The 20,512-nt window shown below is 39.5% G+C and overlaps 1 protein-coding gene across 2 annotated transcripts in view; it reads left to right on the top strand.

Annotated features, from left to right (window-relative positions):
- The window catches only part of Astn1 (astrotactin 1), a 304,509-nt gene that overhangs the window by 76,787 nt on the left and 207,210 nt on the right, over window positions 1-20,512 (top strand). The gene's annotated exons all lie outside the window — the stretch shown is intronic.

The following is a 20,512-nucleotide window of genomic DNA, read 5'->3' on the forward strand; positions in this document are numbered from 1 at the left end:
GATTTCCAATCCAACTCTGACACATCAGAGGAGTTCAGATGCCTTGTCAAAATCCTGGCCTTTTGACATATACTAAATTGAAAACTCTGAGGCATGTGAGGTTGGCTTCTCATCACCCTTACCTGAGTAGAAGATAGAAAAAGACTAGGTGATGATAATACCTTACAGGCACACAAGTTCATTAACTGAGAACTCTTTCCAAACACTCACCAAATCACAGGACCCAGAGTTTAGCCCTGCTGGGCTGAAATGCAGCCATCACCTAAAGGCAACATCACTCCGCGTAAGCAAACCACCCTCAAACACACCTCAAGTCCAAACTGCTGTCTGTGAGGTGAAAATGAAAGCTGCCTCCAATGGCAGCAGCAGGGACACACTTTTTTCAGGAGAAATGTAATTACCAGAGTAGGAGCTGGCCTCCCAAGTGGGGATTAACACTCCTCAGTTCCTATAAACACCTTCAGCTCCTCAAATGCTTACAGCAAGATTTTGAGTTTTATGCTCCCATCCAAAAGTTGGCTCGGTGTGAAGCATGGTTGAGGACTTGCAAACCACAGGGACATTGATTCACTGCAACAGGAGAAAGGATTTACTAGTATTCTTTGTAAGCCTAGGCAGCCTGAGGGCAGAGGTAGAGATTAGAGGAGATTCACAAGGTATGAAGGTTGTAAAAGAGGCTGTGGTCACCTCTGAATAATAAATTATGTTCAGAGTCTTGCTGAAGGGGCAGAAATCAGCATATGGCTTGCTGAATGTGGTACTGAGGTGAGTTAGCTATTCATAGCCAGCATCCCAGGTATGGACACTGGCTTTAGTTCCCAAGAGCACTGCTGAATGATAAGTTCTTCATATAGTTATCTGCTGTGCAACTGTTATCAGGAGTCTGAAAATGGAAGATTTTTGTTTCAATGCGCTAGGACAGGGAGGCTATGTAAATCACTTCTCCTTTCTTTGGTGATGAATTCTTCATAGGTGGCATGATGACAATAGACAAAGTAAAGACCTTTACACATTATATTAGTCATTTTTTCATCACTTTAACCAAATACACAACAAGAAATAATTTATGGGAATAGGGGTCTATACTGACTTTCAGTTTGAGGCCATACAGACAGAGAGGCATGGCCATCATGACAGAGAGAGTGTGGTGGACATGACTGATCATACTGCATCATAGCAAACAAAGAAATGTGAATGCCAGTGCTTATCAGACACTCCATTTTCTCCTTTTATTCACTCTGGACCACAGCCTGTGAAGTGATGCCACCCACATTTAGGGTAGGTCTTCCAGTGTAAGTTAAGCTTATCTAGAAATATCTTTGCACATACACCTTATGTGTCCCCTGGGTGAAAATCCAGTCAAATTGATAGTAAAGAGTCACTTAAACAAACTATGTTCTCCAGAGTCCAAGGGATTCACCCAATCCTTTCACTTGCCAGAAAGAATAGGAGAGAGTGCAGAATGATAGGACATGGGACCATTATTATCTCTGCTGGAATCAAAATAACTCTTCTTTTATCTTTATCAACATAGTAAGAATCTCTCTAAGGTTTATCTTAGATAATTTTCCTGTAAATAAAAATAGTTGGAGGTAAATGCATTTTAAGTTCTTTTTAGCTATACTATTTTATGCTCTTGTAATAGCATTGGCAGCTTACAATTAGAACACTCAAAGCATGTGTATTAGTTATCAGAAAAGTAGCTAACAATCATATTCTCAAAATAATGTATTTTGTTCTTATTAAAATATTTATTCTTCTGGCTGGGTGGTGGTGGTGCTCAGCTTTAATCCCAGCACTTGGGAGGCAGAGGCAGGCAGATAGATCTCTGTGAGTTCAAGATCCTGGTCTACAAAGCTACTCATAGAAACCCTGTCTCAAAAAATATTTATTCTTGTGGAACAATATAAAATATCTAAATAAAATTTAAAATCATTCAGAATTCTACATTTGAGTAGCATACTATAACATCAACCACATATTCTGCTACCTTCTATCTACATAATTTTTTAAATTAGTAAACCGAACTCCTATTTTACACATGTAAAGTTTAAAACATAGTATAGTTTTGACTTGATCAACTTAGTGGTACATTCCTCTAATTCCAGTACCTGTTATTCCAGGACTTTGGGTCTCAGGCCACTCTGTAATATATAGTGATATCCTGTCTGGAAACAAGCAGATTACTTAACATTGCATCGTGAGTGCTTTGCCATATTATTAAATGTTCTTTGAAATTATGATGACTAATAGCATATACTATTCCATCATATGTCCACAGAATCAATTATCAATCTGTTCCATGCATCTAAATGAAATCCAATGTTTGCTCATTCAACCTCAAGAAGAATATATTCTTAGACTAATTCATTTCTATAATATGTGCCTGTATGTGTTTAAAGTTTAATTATTGATATTGTTGTTGGATGAATTTTATTGTTGAGTTTTAGGAAGTTGTTGTTTTTCCCTTTTTCAAAACTTTGGTTTATGATTAAATATACTTGATGAGAGAAAGAAGATAAAAAGTAGAGATAGGAGTCGATTAAAAGGACCAAAAGCTACCAGATGGTGCTCAAAAAGGGACAAGAACGAAAGGATAGACAGATGTAGACATACAGACAGACAGAGAGACAGACATGGAAAAGAGAGGACTTTTGCTTTTATAGAAGATCATGACATTTTATCGAGGAAATCTTGTATAATATCAAATTATTTAATTGAAAATTTCATTTGCAATAGCCATGACATGCTGAAAATTGGCTCTCTATGTCTACATATATAGTGATAGATTAGATTAGATAGATAGAAAATAGATAGATAGATAGATAGATAGTGTGGTGGGGCTTGGATAAGAACCATATGTGTGAAGTGAAATCCCAATTGGTAGGCCAGAACAGGAGATTCACATGTTCAGCTTGAGAAAGAGAAGGAGAGAGAGAGAGAGAGAGAGAGAGAGAGAGAGAGAGAGAGAGAGAGAGAGAGAAGAGAGAGATGTTTCATAAAACTAAACAACATAGTAAAGAAAATCAAACTCTCATGAATAAATAAATCCACTTGCTCTCTGACTTTTACCCCATCACAAACTAACCCAGTGGATTTGAGGAAGTAGGGACACTGATGGATTTAGAAACACATGAAAATTCTGATCTTTGTATTAAAGAGAAGGAGAAAGCTGGGGAACCTCACAGTTCTTTCATGCACCCTGTGGCAGAAGCTTTGTGCCAGCAGGCTTTCATAGCATCCCTGGGAACCAGGGGTTCTCTTTGCTGCTTTCTCTGTACCCTGAAGTCTAGGAATCTGAAGCTGCATCAGTCAAGTGACCCATCTAAGGATCGTATGGCTGTTAAGTGACAAAGTAGGATCAGATTCATTCTGCATAGGTTCAGAAACTGTGATTTTAACAAAGACCATATGCTTCTACTCATCTGTATATGAATAAAAAGAGAGAAAATGAGTTATTAACCAATAAGTATATCGAAAACCAGAAGATAAGCACAATACAAGAACCCCCATCAGGTTTTTTTAAAAAAGTAATGATGCCTCAGTCCCCAAAGCATCATATCATTTCTAAAGTCTTCTCTAACATACACAATCAAGAACATTTCCATATTATCTCTGAGATGTCAAGTAGCACAGAAATTGTTTCCTCCAAACAAAGGCTTTATGACTAAGAGAAGAAGGTCCAGTAATGATAATCAACTTGTTGAATATCCTATAAGTAGTTAGGAAAAGTCATTCATTAAGAACACAGATCATCTATCCTCAAATAAGATGCATATTTATAACTTCTACTACACAATTTGGCATAAATTCCCACCAGTCATTCAATGAATGCCATTCTATGTTATGACCTCTGTTCTCCCTTCATCCCTCTGCATTCAACCCTTTATTCATTAACCATTCATTTGCTGTACTCAAGACATGTTTCAAAGAAACTCCCAACCCTCTTACATTCACATTATCTTACACAAGTGCTCTTCTCCCCACACACTATAATATCTGGGACAGAAGCAAAGGTTAGTGGGCTTAGAATTGACTGCAAGGGTAAATACAGAAACTGGATTCACAGGCTCAAGTTTTGAACAGGTGGACAATTAATGAAAGGAAAAAAGAGAGTAAGATATAAGAAAAGTTAAAATTGAGGTCAGATGTATTTTTTGGAGAACATGGTGGTGAGACTTGAGACTAATTTTTGGTATTATTTTAGACCAATGTGGAAGAAACAGTGGAGAGGCCTGGATTAAAAGGCACCAAAGCACTACAAATTCTTTGGAGGTGGCAGACAAAGAGAGTATCGAGGGCACAGCTTAAGAGATAAGTGTGGGCAAAAGCAGAGCCACTTCCTTCTGACACGGAAAGGATACAAAAGAAGTGAAGGCATGAAGGGCCTTAAACCACAGCTATTAACAGAGCTCATCTTTTCTATAGGTAGAATTGGGTTGGGATAACAGATTTGATCAATGAAGACAGCCCCTGAGAACAATGTGCAAACAGGAGATTTTGGAGGAGGGGGAAAGCAGGGCTCACTGAAAGGCATCTCTAATGGAGGTTTTCTACATACTATTGATACTCACATAACAGCCTTCTTGTGTTGTGCATGATGTAGGGACTAGGATTGTAGGAAAGCTTTATCTAGACAGTTCTCTTGCCTCTGTTTAGTATGGCTGTTTGACTTTTCTTTCATCCCAGATGGAGCTGAACCATCCTCAAGCACTTACAACCGGATAGGATTTCCCCAATGACAGTCACCATGAGTAGTTAACTTCCATGCTGGAGCAGTATTATTTGCAGCATTATTTAGAATCAGAGGCAATGCATGCAGTGCCCTGAGGAGCAGGGGTTGAAGGGAGCATGAATTTGCGGGTGTTCTAAGGATTCTCCAAACTTAGCACTTTCCATCTTCACCGAAGGCAATACCAAAAGTATTAATTCTGCAAATTAATTCTGAAAAATGAAGACCCTCTGACTTAGTGTAAGTGTGCAATTGAAAACAATTTAGAGGGGAGCATAGAACATCTGTCCTCAGAGTCCTCCAGCTTTTGTGGTGAAGTGTTTCCTGCAGGGATTTGGTCCAGGTGGTAGGAGGATGTGCTTGTAATTCTATATTTAAAGTATGGTCATGGCATCCTGACCCTCAGTAAGCGTAGTTGTCCATGTTGGGGGATGGACTGATAATGCAGGATTTGGGGCAGTTTGTTGAATCCCACTGGCTTTCATGGAACAAACAAGAAGGTAAGAGGTACCTCTGTTGCTTACTTGATTCAGAAAGACTGAAAGGTACTTATTCCAGAGGTTAAAATCCTAATGCCTTGTGTCCATTTGGCACAGAGGATGCTCCAGTTACCACAGTTTCTTCCAATCTACTCTACACTTGAAACCTTGGCTTCTGATACCTAAAACCAACTCTTTCATCTTGAAAGATGAGGTGAGAACTTTTCTGTCCTAAAAGCACATGACTTGATTCATATAGAGAGAAAAGAATGATGCTTTGGGGCTAACAGATTCTTCCATTTCAAAATTTTGATAATCCTGAGGGCTGTCACATCCTAATATTGGGTAGTTTTAGAAAGAGGACTTGCTGGTGTTGAATTTGTGTGTGATAAGCAACACATTTTATAGTCTGCCTAGACAACCAAAAACATATGGCCCTAGACTCACATAATAAGGAAAATATACTGACCCATGGCTTGCTGCTGTCACCAGGTCACTAAACCTATTTCTCCAGATATAAAATGAGACTATCTTGCCTCTCAGTACAAATGAAATAAAATCTAGTAATGCTGCCATGAAAATAAGCACTGGCTCATAACCCAAGGGCTTAGGAAGTCAAGGCTAATGAGAAATGGACAGTATACAAAGAAAATTGAATTTCCTCTCCTTTATTTTGGGTTTAATACATATTTAGAGGTATTTTCTCCAGAGACTATCTACATGTGGCTGATTAGAGGAGGGATGTAAAAAAGTAGGAAATATGCACTGATAAATGGCATACATGTAAAATGATAAGAAGGAAAGGGCCAATGAAAATATTATGGTCCTAATAACTTCTGAGGTCTCCTAGCAAGTAATGAGATGCCAATGCTTTAGGCACAGTAGAAGTTCCTCTGAGATTGAAAGAAAGCCAGGAGTACTTAAGGCAAAGCCCTGGTGTTATTTTCTGGGTCTGTATCAAAAACATTTCCTCTGAACAACTGAGGTGTGGGAGGGAAGTCCTTGCTGTTGAGGCTCCTTTGAAAGCATGAGAAAGGTCACGTCCTGGCACAGAGAGCTGCTGTGGTTCTCCTTTGCCTTTCCTTCTCCTGTAAAGTGCCCCTGCTGTACTCTTTGTATTGGTGTCCTTATGACAGAAAGATCAAGGGGCCACTTCAGAGGAACTTAGGTTTCAAACTGCTTTTTCCAAAAAGTAATAAAGATGGAAGAAAAAAAGCATCCGTGCAAGTGAAAGCCCATACCAGACTTTTTTTTAAAGCGCCAAATGAGTGAATGGGTGGGTGAATGGAACCATAGAGAAAACAGTACATCCTCTCCGTTAATCAAAGGACAAAATGAGGACCAACGTAGCCTGTCCATAAAAGATGTTGGTGTTGGTCTAGTTGTTACTCTTGGCCTCAAAATTTTACATAGTGTACATTTGTGGGCAAATTCATCTTGTCCTTTGGCTTCAACTCACATAATTTGTGCATACTTGGAGATAAGAAGTTCAGCACATACCTTGATGCCCAAGGGATAGTCCACCTGGAGGTCTAAAGTGCAACTCAATAGTAGCATACCCATGCTTCTGCTTCTGCACTTGAGTCCCTACTTCATTGGTATGTGGAAGATATAACTTATGCCCTCCCTTTCAGGTCAAATCCACTTTCCTTCCCTTCCTATCAGCACACATGCCTTGATTTAATGGGCTGTTTCTTCTCTTTCAAACTCCTACCTTTGCCCTATACTCTCTATAGGCCAACAACATGTTCATCCTCAGCCTGACCCATTTGTGCATTCGCATTCACTTGGGATATCTGTACACTGTGTGAAGAAGGTGTGTTGCTGTGATTGGTGTAATAAAAAGCTGAACAGCTGATAACTAGGCAGGAGGTGTAGGTAGGACTTCCAGGCAAAAAGAGAAATGAGAAGAAAGAACCTAGGTGCATAAGAAATAGGAGGTGCAAGATGGAAGAGAGGTAAGGCCACATGGTAGAACACAGATTAATAAAATTATGGGTTAAGTTATAAGAGCTAGTGGGACAAGTCTAAGCTAAGGCTGAGCTCTCATAATTAATAATAAGTCTCTGAAGATAGAGGTTTCTGTTCTGCCTGGTCCCACAACCACTTTGTCCTAAATAAACATATGTATGCTATATTAATTTTTAAACTGTTGGCTGATGGCTTAGGCTTCTTATTGGCAAGCTCTATCCTAATTATTAACCCATCTCCACTATCTATACATTGTCACGAGGCTGTGGCTAAACTTTAATCCAGTATGCTACACCTTGAGCAACTACATGGCATTTTCATGCCTCTCTCAACCTTCTTCTCCCCAGCCTTCTCCGGCTCTGGTAGTCCTGCCTATACTTCTTGCCTGGCTATTGAACAATCGGTGTTTTATTCATCAACCAATAAGAGAACCACATAAACAGAAGGACATCCCCCATCAAGTCTCTATGTCATTATTTGGGAGCTGGCTGTTGGGATAGATGAAGAGGCATTATATACTCATTCATACCTTTTTCAAGTATTAAAAAAAAATCCAGCCTTATTTTGAGCTCCCTTTCTCTAGGCACTGCAGTCAAGTCTCTTAGCACACATGGTGTTTTGTGTAACATGGCTTCCAATATGTATTTACACAGCCTACCAAATACTGCCTAGTTGCTTCCAGAGAGGTTTTAACTTCAGCACAGTGGTTGTGCCTTAATCTCCAGCTATTTCATCCTGAAACTGCCAATTCGGTTACCTGCCTGCTTCTCTGGCAGCAGCCTGGATGCTCAGGCTGCAGTCTGGTGGGACTTTTGTTCCCTCAGGCACTTACTTTGTTGCTGCCACTAAAGGTAGCTTTAACTAAATCTCTATCATTCTATTTATAAATAAGACTCAAGATTCAAAGGCTTGGGTGAAAAATCTGCTAGTTCAGGGAGGTCGAGTAGCAACTAGCTAACTTTCTATCCTTGCTGGCCTTTCCCAAAAAGCACATCCTTCTTTCTCCTCTGTCATAATAAAAATAGCCACATCACTCAAAATCCATCCTTACTATTTCTGGTACATCTCTCTATCTCTTCCAGATGCCCTCTGATTCTCTATGGTTACTCTCTGTTAAATAGTTGCTAACTCATCCTCCTGACCAAGGTTATCTTATTTTAATTAATGCAAATGCAAACTCAGGGTTCATAATATGATCAAATATCCCCCAACAGGGGAGTCCAACTCTTAATACATGACTGTGAGTCTTAGCCAAGGTTGTGGCTAGAGTGTCCTTACCCATTATATATCAGTATGAACTCATTTTCCCTTTGCTTCTTGCGAATAGCACATTTTTAAAAGTATTCTTGATAGAAGAAACTGATCAACCTCCCCTTCTACTCTTCTTCCATTCTTTATGCACCCCACATGCATCCCTTTGTTGTATTTATAATGTTTTCTCTTTTCCCCCCTCCAACATAGGGTTTCTCTGAGGCTTTGGAGGCTGTCCTGGAACTACCTCTTGTATTATCAGTCTGGCCTCAAATTAACAGAAATCCACCTGCCTCTGCCTTCCGAGTGCTGGGATTAAAGGCGTGTGCTACCATGGCCTGGCTATAATGAAGTTTCTTATTTGCTCACTCTTACTATAAATTTTTTCTGGACAGACTTTTCATGTTTGCAACTGTAAAGTCCAGTGGGAAATAAGACTCAAGAAGAAATATTTTTAAAGCAATAAATGAATGAAAGTTCACACGGCAATCAGTAGTCACGCAACAGGTCATCTTTGTTCTAACTCACATTTTTGCTACTTGGTTCTACTTATTCCTGCCATTTTTGTTTGTTTTACAAAATGAATTCTATTATCAGAGTGAAATCTTAGCAATCCCAAGAAAATTAAGAGTAAGAATGGGTTCCCGGTCTTCTGGATAAATTACATTTATTTTTCCAAAGATAAAATACAAAGAAGTACACACATATTAAATGACTGCTGCATGTCTCACATGGGGGTCTCATTTTATTCTTATGAAGCCTTTTGAGGTGTATGTGTCATTATCTATAATTTACAAAAGAAGCATCAGAGGCTTCCAGGTTAGCTGGTGGCCTAGACTCACAGAGCCAGTAAAAACCAAGGTTGAGAATCTAACCATGTCTATCTGACTCTTAAGGTTGTCCTCTTTCCCCTTCATTGAACTTCCTTCCTGGTTTTCCTAGTGACACAGAACAGAATTATGGACATAAAATCTCAAGAAGTTTCACAAAAAGACAGTAATAGTCTGTGGCACAGACTGAAAAAGGCTGAGTCTGTGACCTCTAGCCTGAATCCTGAAGCGTGGTGTGGTTTTGCAAAAGGCAATTAACTTCTTATTTTCTATTTCTTCTTATTAGCAAATATGGCATGCTCAGGCTCTTTTTATGAATTAACAAAAAGTCACCATACTCAAAGCTGTGTCATTTGCAATAGAAATATATTTTATACAATGACCTACAATGACTAGCTCTTAATGTATGCTTATTTCTACATGAAACAATATTGTGCTAAAGGAAATAAGGAAATTGGCCTAATCAAAATCAAACAGTGAGTAAATATCTGATTCTCATTTTAGGTAAATTTGATCACTCTTTGCTGGTGTGTTAAAGTCTATTTCCATGCTTAGCAGTAGTGAAAAAGCAATGAGAAATGAAGAGATGGGTTTGGCATTCTTGCTGGAGAGGGAGAAGAAGCATGAGCAGAACATTTGATGAGCCAAATTGATTTTTCCCTTAGTTTAATAACTTTTTTAAAAATGACATATTTTTCCTTTGAGCATTGAATACATAGCTTTCAAGGCATCCATTTGATTGCAGCAGTTACTAACTGTTGACAGAACTTAAATTTTGATGGTCCTTTATACAATGCAGACTATCCAAAATTAAATACACTGGGCACAGCAATGGAAAGAATATTCAAAGTGGAATAAAATCCTAGAACATACAAACTATATTGCCAAAGTTGGTTTCTTTTTGTTTGTTCTTTTTGCTTTTATTTTGTTTTGTTTTCCTTTATTCTTTCTTTTGCTCCTGCAACAGAAAGGTATTTCATTTAGGAATTCTTTCTCTGAATTGCTTCTGAGTTAATGCTTCATGTAACCTTGAAGAAAACACTTGTTGCATTTTAAAATATAGCAACATTTAAGCAGGGGTATGAAATTATACTATTGAACATCTGCAAAAATGTTGAAAGAATCTGTAATTCTTTTGTAGTACATATGTCCTCAAGTTGTATGATGCCTAGGATATTGGATTTGATCTCCAGATACCCTAAGACCATGCTTGATGAAGTAACAGAAAAAAAATGTAGAGAAGGGGGACATTGAAGGACACATGGGGAAGTGGGGACTGAGATAGAATTTTCCCTTAAATTTGTAAAACCTCTTTATAGAGTGCCACATTTTTGAATTTTTAAAAAAGTGTAAAAAGAATTAACTTTAATAACTAAAGGCTAATTTCTTAAAGGAGGAAATTAAAAAATATATTTTTATAATTACCCTTATCATTGAGCAACTAGAAGTATAACAGACACTTAACATGGCCAGGGGCCTGACCTTACTGATGGCTCCACACCCTATGCCTTTTCCTGAGACCAGGGGAAGAGTTATTTTATGAAATCCAGTACTCTCTGCAACGTTCTATCCAGTCCCCTTGTTTTATGTGAAGCCCTAACCTCTGTACACCTAATATGATTTAGCCCTGCTTTCATTTCCTGAATCTTTGTGTTGCTTTTTCTTCCTGGATCTCATGCTCAATACTGCCAGTTTCTCTGTCCCTGCAGGTGCAGACAAATTAGCATAAAGAGTAAGTTGCAAAATTGAAGAAGAGCAAATTTGATTTCAAAAGCCATTTCAGATTGAGGTCCATTTGGTGGCATTAGGAACAAAACTAATAAACAAACCAGATTTTTTTTCCCCTACTCAAATTGATTTTTTTTTTTACATGACAGTATCCCTTTAGGAATAGGATATTTTATCAAATTCTGATTTTAGTTGTCATGTACCATGGTTTCTTTTGTCTCTTTTCTCATTATTGCTGACTATCAAGTTGCATGGGCTGGCAAAGGAAAATCTTTTCTTTAATAATAAAGAATGCATTAGATTTCCAAGATCATTACTGTCTGCTTGCTTTTATGACCTCACAGATGTGGCATATTGTGGTATAATACTTGCATTGTCATGAGTCCTATTTTTACAGGTAGAAAAAAATTATAAAGGGACATCAGGGCCATTCCTAGACTTTAAAAGATACAACTGTGAATAGATCTGGAATCCGGTTTACTGTCTCATAATCTAAACAGACTTAAGTAACTTCTGCTATTATACAGTAACAAGTATTTATCAGTTATTTGGAGTGGGAAATTCCTCTGCAAACCCTGAGGATTCAGAGGATTCCCCTGGGCTCGCATTTGCACAACAATTCCTAACCATGTTCAGACAGTGTTGGGCCTGTTTTAGGACTATGCTAGATTTTTAATAGGCCTGTGTTAAGACTGTTCTAGGCCTATAATGAGCCTGTGTTAAGCCTGTGCTGGTCCTGTGGTAGGACTGTGCTAGGACTATAATGGGTTTATTCTGGACCTGTGCTGGGCCTGTGTTAGGAATATGCTAGATCTATACTAAACCTGAGCTGGGTTTGAAGCTGGTACTGTGCCTATATAGAGACTGTACTGAGCCTATCCTGGTTTGCCCAAGGCACATGCTCATCCTGTGCTGACCCTGAACCAGGCTTGTTTTGGCCATACGCTGGGTCTGTGCTGTGAATATACTGGGCATGTTCTGGACCCATGCTGGGAATATGCTGGGCCTATATTGGGCCTTTCCTGGGCATATATTTCTCCCATTTTGAGCCTGTATTGAGCCTGTCCTGGGCTATACTGGGCCTGTGCTGGGCTTATGCTGGGTGCTGGGTCCATACTTGGTCTCTATTGGGCCCATGCTGGGCTTCTTGTACTGGGCTCATTGCTGGGCCCTTGCTGGGCCCATACTGGGCCTGTGCTGAGCCTGTGTAGGGTCTCTACTAGTCATGTTCTGGGCCCATACTGGGCATATGTTGGGCCTATATTGAGCATATCCTAGGCCTATATTTGCCCCATTTTGAGACTGCATTGGGCTTATCCTGGACTATATTGGGCCTATGCTGAGCTGTACTAGGCCTGTGCTAGGCCTATGCTGGGCCTACAGTAGGCCTGCACTGGGCCTGTGCTGGGCCTGTGTTGTTGTTTGATTTTTCGTTTTTACTTTTTGAGGAGCCTGCCATCCAGCCTCCAAATAAATATATACAGAGGCTCATTATTATTTATAAATTCCCTGCCTTAGTTTGGCTCCTTTTCCAGGATGTCCTGCATATCTAGTCTGCACAGAACATTGTCAGCAGTCAAAGGCAAGAGCAGTTTCTTTGCCCAGTGGCTAACCTTGCCACAATGAAAGCAAACTCCATAAAGGGTTTCTTCAGTGCCCATCATCTCTGTTGTAAATCAGTGCTCCAGGAGCAGATGTGTCTCATTGCCATGAAAAACCTTAGGTTAACAAAACATTTTAAATGGCATATTCTATCTAAAATTTATCTGTATATGATTTTGAAAGCATACCTAGCATATCTACAAATTTGATTGATATATATGACTACTGATCTGTTTCCTGATTATCCTAAATAATTCATAATAATAGATTTCAAAAACTAGAATTTTACCTTACATTTTAAAATGAACTGCATAGGTACAATACCTTAAACAAAAGTATAAACATTAGGCAATATGTTGTAACAAAAATAACCTTAAATTGGTATCAATATACAAAAATCCTTTAAACAAGAGTAGAAACATGTATACAGTGTGCTGTAACAAAAATGACTTTAAATTGGTATCAATATACAAAAGTTTGTACCAATACAAAATATTTGAAATTCATAGTTGTTTTTTAAAGTTGATTCAATAATCTACCCTTTTAATCTTATTCCTATATTCCCCTAAATATAATGAACACCCATGACCCACCAATTAGCCAAAAGCCTCCCATACCTGAGAAAATTTGAGATAATGGCCAAGTCCTGGGAAGATCAGCAGTAACCTTTGTTGATTTATATCATCTGTGAAGTTTCAGGAAGTCTTCCTTGATCAAACCTACTCCATATTATTCCTGAAGGAATCCACAGTATCTCCTGTCCTCCAAAGCATTTTTGATTTCCATTTAACAAGTACAGTTTTTTTTTTTTTTTTACTTTTTAAAAGTTAAGCTATTCCTTTAAAGATTTTATTGCGTTTAAACTATATTTCTTTCTATGATTGTCTATACCCATATTTTTCTTTCTTAAGCTTATGCACATTGTAAAACACACTGGAACCTGTTTACAGTTTTTGTTTGTTTGCTTGTTTGTTTTTTCCATCTGGACCTCTTTTACTGCATATCTCTAGTCTGTTTTGACCACACGAACAAACTGCTATGCTACACCTGGATCCTCTGCATGGCTCTCAGCTGGCTCTGCCTACTTTTAGGTTTGTGAGAGCCAAGCTTGAAGCTCCTGGTGCTTTCAGAGGTTTGTGACTAAATATCAGTGCCTCTAAAGGAGCCCTATCCTTTCTTTCTTCCTTTCCTTTTTCCTTTTCTTCCTTCCATTCTTTCTTTCTTATTCAATCTTTTTTAGGCCCTACATGGAAATTCAATAGCCCCATGTTTGTGAAAATGTTCTTGTTTTTTTAAACTCTTTACTCTTCAGGGGCGAGTACAACTTAGCTCCCAAATAAATATACATACAGGCTTATACATTACTTATAGATTGTGGCCTTAGCTTGGCTTGATTCTTGCCAGCTTTTCTTAAATTATCCAGACTACCCTTTGCATCTGGCCCCCCCTTTTTTTTCTTACTTCTGTATGTCTTAATTTCATTCTTACTCCATGGCTGTCTGGGTGGCTGGCCACCAAAGTCCTCCTCTCCTTGTTTTATCTTTCTCTGTCCTCCCTCATTTTCTCATTTCTTATTCTCTTCCAAGATTTCTCCTCCTTTTTATTCTTTCTGCTTTCAAGCCCTGTCTATCCTTTCTCCTGCCTCACTATTGTCCATTCAGCTCTTTATTAGGTCATCAGATGTTTTAGGCAGAAAAGGAACACAGCTTCACAGAGTTAAACAAATGCAACATACCAGATTGCAATACATCATTGCATTATTAAAACAACTGTTCTAAAACATAAACAAATGTAACACATCTTAAAATAATTTTCCACAACAGTCCTGTACTAGACCTACCCTGAGCCTATAGTGAGCCTCTATTGAGCCTCTGCTGGGTCTGTACTGGGCCTGTACTACTAGGCCTATGCAGGGGCTATGTTGAGCCTATGTTTGGCCTGTGCTGGGCCCATACTGGGCCTGGGCTGGGCCTATAATAGGCCTGTGTTTGGCCTGTGCTGGGCCTGTATTGGGCCTATATTGGGCCTGTGCTGGACCTGTGCTGGGCCTGTGCAAGGCCTCTGTTGGGCCTTTGTTGGGCCTGTGCTGGGCCTGTCCTTGGCCTATGTTGAGTCTATACTTGGCCTATATTGGGGATTTGCTGGACCTATACTTGGCCTGTGCTGGACCAATATTAGACCTGTGCTGAGTCTCTATTGGTCTTACACTAAACCTATACTTGGCCTGCACTTGGCCTTCCTGAGACTATAATGGGCCTATATTTTGCCTTTACTGGGCCTTTGCTGGGCCTGTACTTGAACTATGCTTAGCCTTTGCTCATCCTAAACTTGGTCTATGTTAGACCTATGTTGAACCTGTGCTGGGTCTATGCTTGGCCTTTATTGGGTCTGTGCTGGGCCTGTGCTGGAACTATAGTCGACCTGTCCTGGGCCTGTTCAGGCCCTGTGCTGGGCCTATGCTAGGCCTGTGCTGGAACTATATTTGGCCTGTGCTGGGCTATACTTGACCTATATTGGGTCTATGCTGGCCTACATTGGGCCTACACTAGGCCTTTGCTTGGCCAAAACTGGGCCTATACTGGTCAGAGGTGTGTTTGGTCACAGGTGTGTTTGGTCAGAGGTATGTTTGGTCAAAGGTGTGTTTGTTCAGGAACTGCATCCAATTTCCCATCTCTGGAATGCTAGTGCCTTGTACTGGGGCAGGTGTTTTTTACTTAAAAATTTTTTAAAATATATTTTACATTCAATCACAGTTTCCCCTCCCTTCTCATCTCCAATTCCCTCTCCATACCTTCTTCCCCCCCCCCCCCCCATCCACTCATCAGAAAGAGTAAGGAGTAAACAAAGCCTGGCATAACAAGTTGAGGGAGGATCAAGTTCCTCCCACTCCATCAAGGTACCCTATCACTTAGCTTTCTGTTTCTACTTAACGGACCAGTTGCTCAAGAGCTTAGTGTCCAGGAGAAACTCTTAAAGGAGCCATATCCACCTGTTTTGTTTGTTTGTTTATATGTTTTGTTTGTTTGTTTTTTGTTTTCCCCAGCTTTCTCAGGCCCTGCATGGAAATGCAGGCCCTAGTTGCAATGTCATTTTTTTTTTTTTATCCTCTTTATCTTTGGGAACCCACCACCCAGTTCCCAAATAAGTATACAGAGAGACTTATTCTTACTTATGAATGCCTAGCCTTAATTTAGCTTGTTTCTAGTCAGCTTTCCTTAATTTATGTATCCTCTTTGCCTTTTGCCTCTGGACTTTTATCTTTCTCTAGTCTATACACCTTTTTATTTTTTACTCCTCACTCCAAGCTGACTGCTGGCAACTGAAACCTCCTCTCTCTTTCCACTGCCTGCTCTTCTCTGTCCTTTTATTTATTGTATCTGAGTGCCAGCCCTCCTATTCTCTCTCCTCCCTAACTATTGCTTGTTCAGCTCTTTTCTAGACCAATCAGATGTTTTAGACAGGCAAAGTAACACAGCTTCACAGAGTTAAATAAAGGTAACATAAAAGAATGCAACACATGTCTGCATCATTAAACAAATATACCACAGCATAAAAGAATGTGATACACCTTAAAATAATTTTGTGTAACAGTGAAAGCAGTGGGGTGTAGCAGGCCGTGGGGTGGTCCATTGCTGGCCTACTGTCCTCCCACACACCCTCTCCTCTGCTGGTGCCACCTTACTAGCACTTTCCTCTCTGCCCTATGCTTCTTCTCTACATCAGCACTCTTGCTTACTCATGTTTTTCTATTTCCTCATCTCTCCAGCTTTAAGTGGCCCTTATGGCCCAGACTTCCCATCTGTGCTTTTACTGTGTATCTCTGTGAGTTCTGCTTCTGCTGATTTATGCCTGATTTGTTCCATATTCCCTATTTTAAATTCCTAAGAGTGAGAATCTGATTAGCTCATCGTTTTTGTGCCCATCCATGCAGCAGGTCACAGCACCATCTGTAGTTGGGTTATCCTTGAGTGAGGCATCCACCACAGGGGTCAGAGAAAGGGCTTAGTGAAGACTGGCCATCACAGGTGGAAACATCTCTCACTGAAAAGACATGTACACACATAAGAACAGACTTATCCAGTGAAGGAGCCTACCCATCTTTTCATAAGGCCTGCTAACCCTTCCCTATCCTGAAGTCATCTGGCAGCCTACAAAGAATGACTGGAAATTAATTTCTAGGAACTGAAATGCTTCAAGGTCAGAAAAGGAAAAATCATTAAAGTGACCACGACTGCTGGATGCTGTGTTCAGAGCTTTACATTTATTACTTCATTTCTTCCTCAAAACATCTCATAAAACAAATGATGTAATCTTTAATAGGTTTAAGCAACATAACACATACAAACAAAAACATTTTGAAGTAGGAAGGTTGGTGTTTAAGCCAGGTAGGTCTTTCTTACTCTGTCAAAGTATACTCCCCCAGAAACTACTATCTTAAATTAACATTGTCTTTATCTCTGTGGAATTTTATTGAAATTGGAGTTGCAATGGTCTACCACTCCAAGGCAGTGCTGGGATCATTGGAATCATTTTGTGCTTATTATAAAGGCTTGTCTGCATCCATGGCAAAGTGCACTTTTGATGTCAATGTTATGGAGGTGTGGGGCCTCTATAATGTGTCTGCATCCTCAGTTGAACTGAACAATGTTCCATGCAGAAGCCTTCTGTGGCTTGTATTAACACAGATCCATCATTAATATGACAGATATGCACACCTGCAGACTTAATTGCTTCAATTTTTTCAAGTCACTGATAGGTTTATGGCCTGCCTCAATTCCAGTAAAACTAAAGCAATCTAGATGGGGAGGTAAGGGGGAGGGGGGATCTCACTCCAATCAATCTCCTAAGCAGAGCCAGTCTCCAGCCTGATGGCAGGCTTTCTTTCTAGACAGGATAATTAAAGTAGCAGAGCCAGCTACTTTTATAATCCCTTCATCTTGGTTTTATCATCAGTAGCACAAACCCAGGAAACTCAGCACAGGAGTCAGCTTTCCCTTTCCCACCCTCCTTCCAGCAGCTGACTTTCCATGTGAAAAAGTTATACTTTTTTCTGATTACATCTCTCCAGACTTTCTTCTCTCTCTCTCTCTCTCTCTCTCTCTCTCTCTCTCTCTCTCTCTCTCTCTCTCTCTCTCTCTCTGTGTGTGTGTGTGTGTGTGTGTGTGTGCGCGCACACGCATGCATGGGGGGGTATTTTCCATTGTAGTTTATGAATCTCTACCTTAAGAAGGAAAGTCCCAGAAAAAAACAAAAACAATGCTTATAATAGAAGCTTTATTCTCCCACATCTGAGAAGCCCAAAGATAATACAGAGTGGGCTGTTTTTTTCTGAAATGTCTGAAGAAAGTCGTATCCAAGAAATCAAAGCTCCCTGTGGAGTGTTTTGAATGGATGGACCCTTTTAAAATATCATTTAAAACTATCAAGGACTTAAACAAATCTATTAATTTATTAGATATCTATACAAGAAACAATGGGCCTTAAGTAGAAATTAATTGACAGCAGTGTTTAGGCATATAAGAAATCTCAAGATATGGACAAGTGGTGCCAGTCAGGGCACCGAACACTCTTTTATTTTTGTGATTTTTATGAATGAGGAAAATGAGAAAAGTAACTGATGGGATACATTTTCTCAGTTTTTAATTGAAGAACACATGAAATTCCAACAAGTGTGTTACCATCTGACATGGAGGTGTATATAGAAGTAATCATCAGTCTTAAGAATATCTCAAATCAAGCTATAAAATAAGAATAAATTACCAGTTCTGCATAAAATGCACTCATGAATCTCAAAGGGTTTCAGAGGGAGAAGTAAAGAGTTCATCTTTTATAGCAGATGACCCTGCCTGCCTCTGTTGGTAGCAGACCATTGACATTGATAATGCAGCATGGAATCTGTAAATACTTGAAACCTAATCAAGATAAGCTTGAGTGTAAGGACTAGATGGGAGGGGTAATACTGGTGGGAATCTGAAAAGGAAATGAGTCTAAAACATCAGTGGTCTGTACCACACTCATTCATCAAAGGGGTCTACTTAGGTTCTCAAAATTATGCCTTTGAAATCCATCTTCCTTAAATAATAAGTTATTGCATGTATACATTTCTCGTTGCTCTGACAAAATACCTAATCAAAGCAACTTAAGGAAGATGGTTTTACCTGGCTCACAATTTGAGGGTATGATCCATTGTAACAAGTCTTCTGTTGTACCACCAGCACCCCAATAATGACACAGAGATTGTTATTAATTATGAAAGCTTCGCCTTAGCTTAGACTTTCCCCCAACTAGATATTATAACTTAAATTAATCCATTTATACTAATTTACATTCTGCCACATGATGTTACCTCATTTTCATACTGTTCATCCTGCTTTCTCTGCATCTGGCTTGCCACTCTACCTTTCTTCTTCACAGAGTCCTCTCCGTTCCCAAGTGTTCCACCTAACCTCTTTATGCCTAGTTATTGACCATTCAGCTTTTTATTAAACTAATCAAAGGCATCTTGGCAAAGATACATCTTCCCAGTATAAACAAATATCCCACAGCAGTCCTTCCTGGCCAGTCACAAGTACATGAGGCACACAGTCACATTGCATCTTCTCTGAAGACTCAGAGAGATCAATATTTTAGCATTCAACTATCTAAATGCCTTTCTATGTATTCTATCTGGGAGATTAGTCTACTGGATAATGCCACCAACACAGGGAGTCCTTCTGCCCTCATATAAACTCTTCTGTAGCACCCTTACAAATACAGAGATGTGTCTTTTAGGTAATGACAAGTGCAGGTGACAGCAGAGATTAATCATCACAATTCTATATCTGTTGGGCATGGTACTTAAGTTTTGAAAACAATTTAACTGCCAATCCTTAGGAATGGTTTTGTGATACTTTGTTTACTAAAATGTCAAGTTGGTGGAGACAGACTGTGAGACTATCAGACGCATTTATGTGAAAGGGAAGGGAGTTATAGGTGGTATCACATGATTCTCCAGTGTGATCATCATTAAGGTAACACTCCCATGGATGAAGACTTCCTGGAGTTATGAAGGATGAAGTGGAAAAGATCTCTTCCATACCACTGGTGACTTGGGGACATTATCTAGAGTTCATTAAAACCATGGTCTGAAAACATCAACTCAGTGGCCAAAAAGGGAAAACAAAATACCAGGTGAAGTTGTGGGAAACATACTCTGCATTTTGGAAGACCATACTATTTGCTACCCAGAAATAAAGCGAGTTATTCTATTCTTGTCAGCAATTTTCATTGATAATATTACTGGTGAATATTTCTTGTATTTCTAATCCTTTCTGTATGCATATTCATTTACTAACACCCTGAAACATATGTTTCTATTACTGCCATTTTTTAAAGAAAGAGAAACCGAGGCACAATGACATCAAAGGTTCTACATGTAGAAGCCTTACCTCAGATTCTGCTTTTCCATTATTAGAATCTTCTTACTTCTGTAGCTCTAATTCTGCCTTCTTATGTGTTAGGGATATATCTGACAGAGGCTATGCAAAGGAGGCTGCTGCACCCATAGGAAGTAGTTTGGCTCAGTGGAAATGGAGCCCAAAACCTACCTTCATGTAACATCCAAGCATGAGTGAGAAAGATTAAGAGGAGAATGTGACAGGTTTGATTACAGAAGGTGACCTTACCCTCTGGGTGGTCAACTGGTAGATGTCAAAACTCATTTGAAACCCAAGGAAGTGAGGTTGGGGAAAATGAAAGGAAGTATACCTCCATTCAGCAGGTATTACTCATAGGGGACTCATTTACCTAGGTGGAGTATAAACAAAAGAGAGAGAGGTGTGGCAAACAAACCAAAACACACAGGGCACTTGATGAATGAAAGAAGCAGTGTTGCTGGGAAGTGGAGCTTGACCTCAGCCTCAAGGTTGAAATGAGGGAAG

This window comes from Phodopus roborovskii, unplaced genomic scaffold (genome assembly GCF_943737965.1).
Source record: "Phodopus roborovskii unplaced genomic scaffold, PHOROB, whole genome shotgun sequence".
NCBI classification, from domain to species: Eukaryota; Metazoa; Chordata; class Mammalia; order Rodentia; family Cricetidae; genus Phodopus; species Phodopus roborovskii.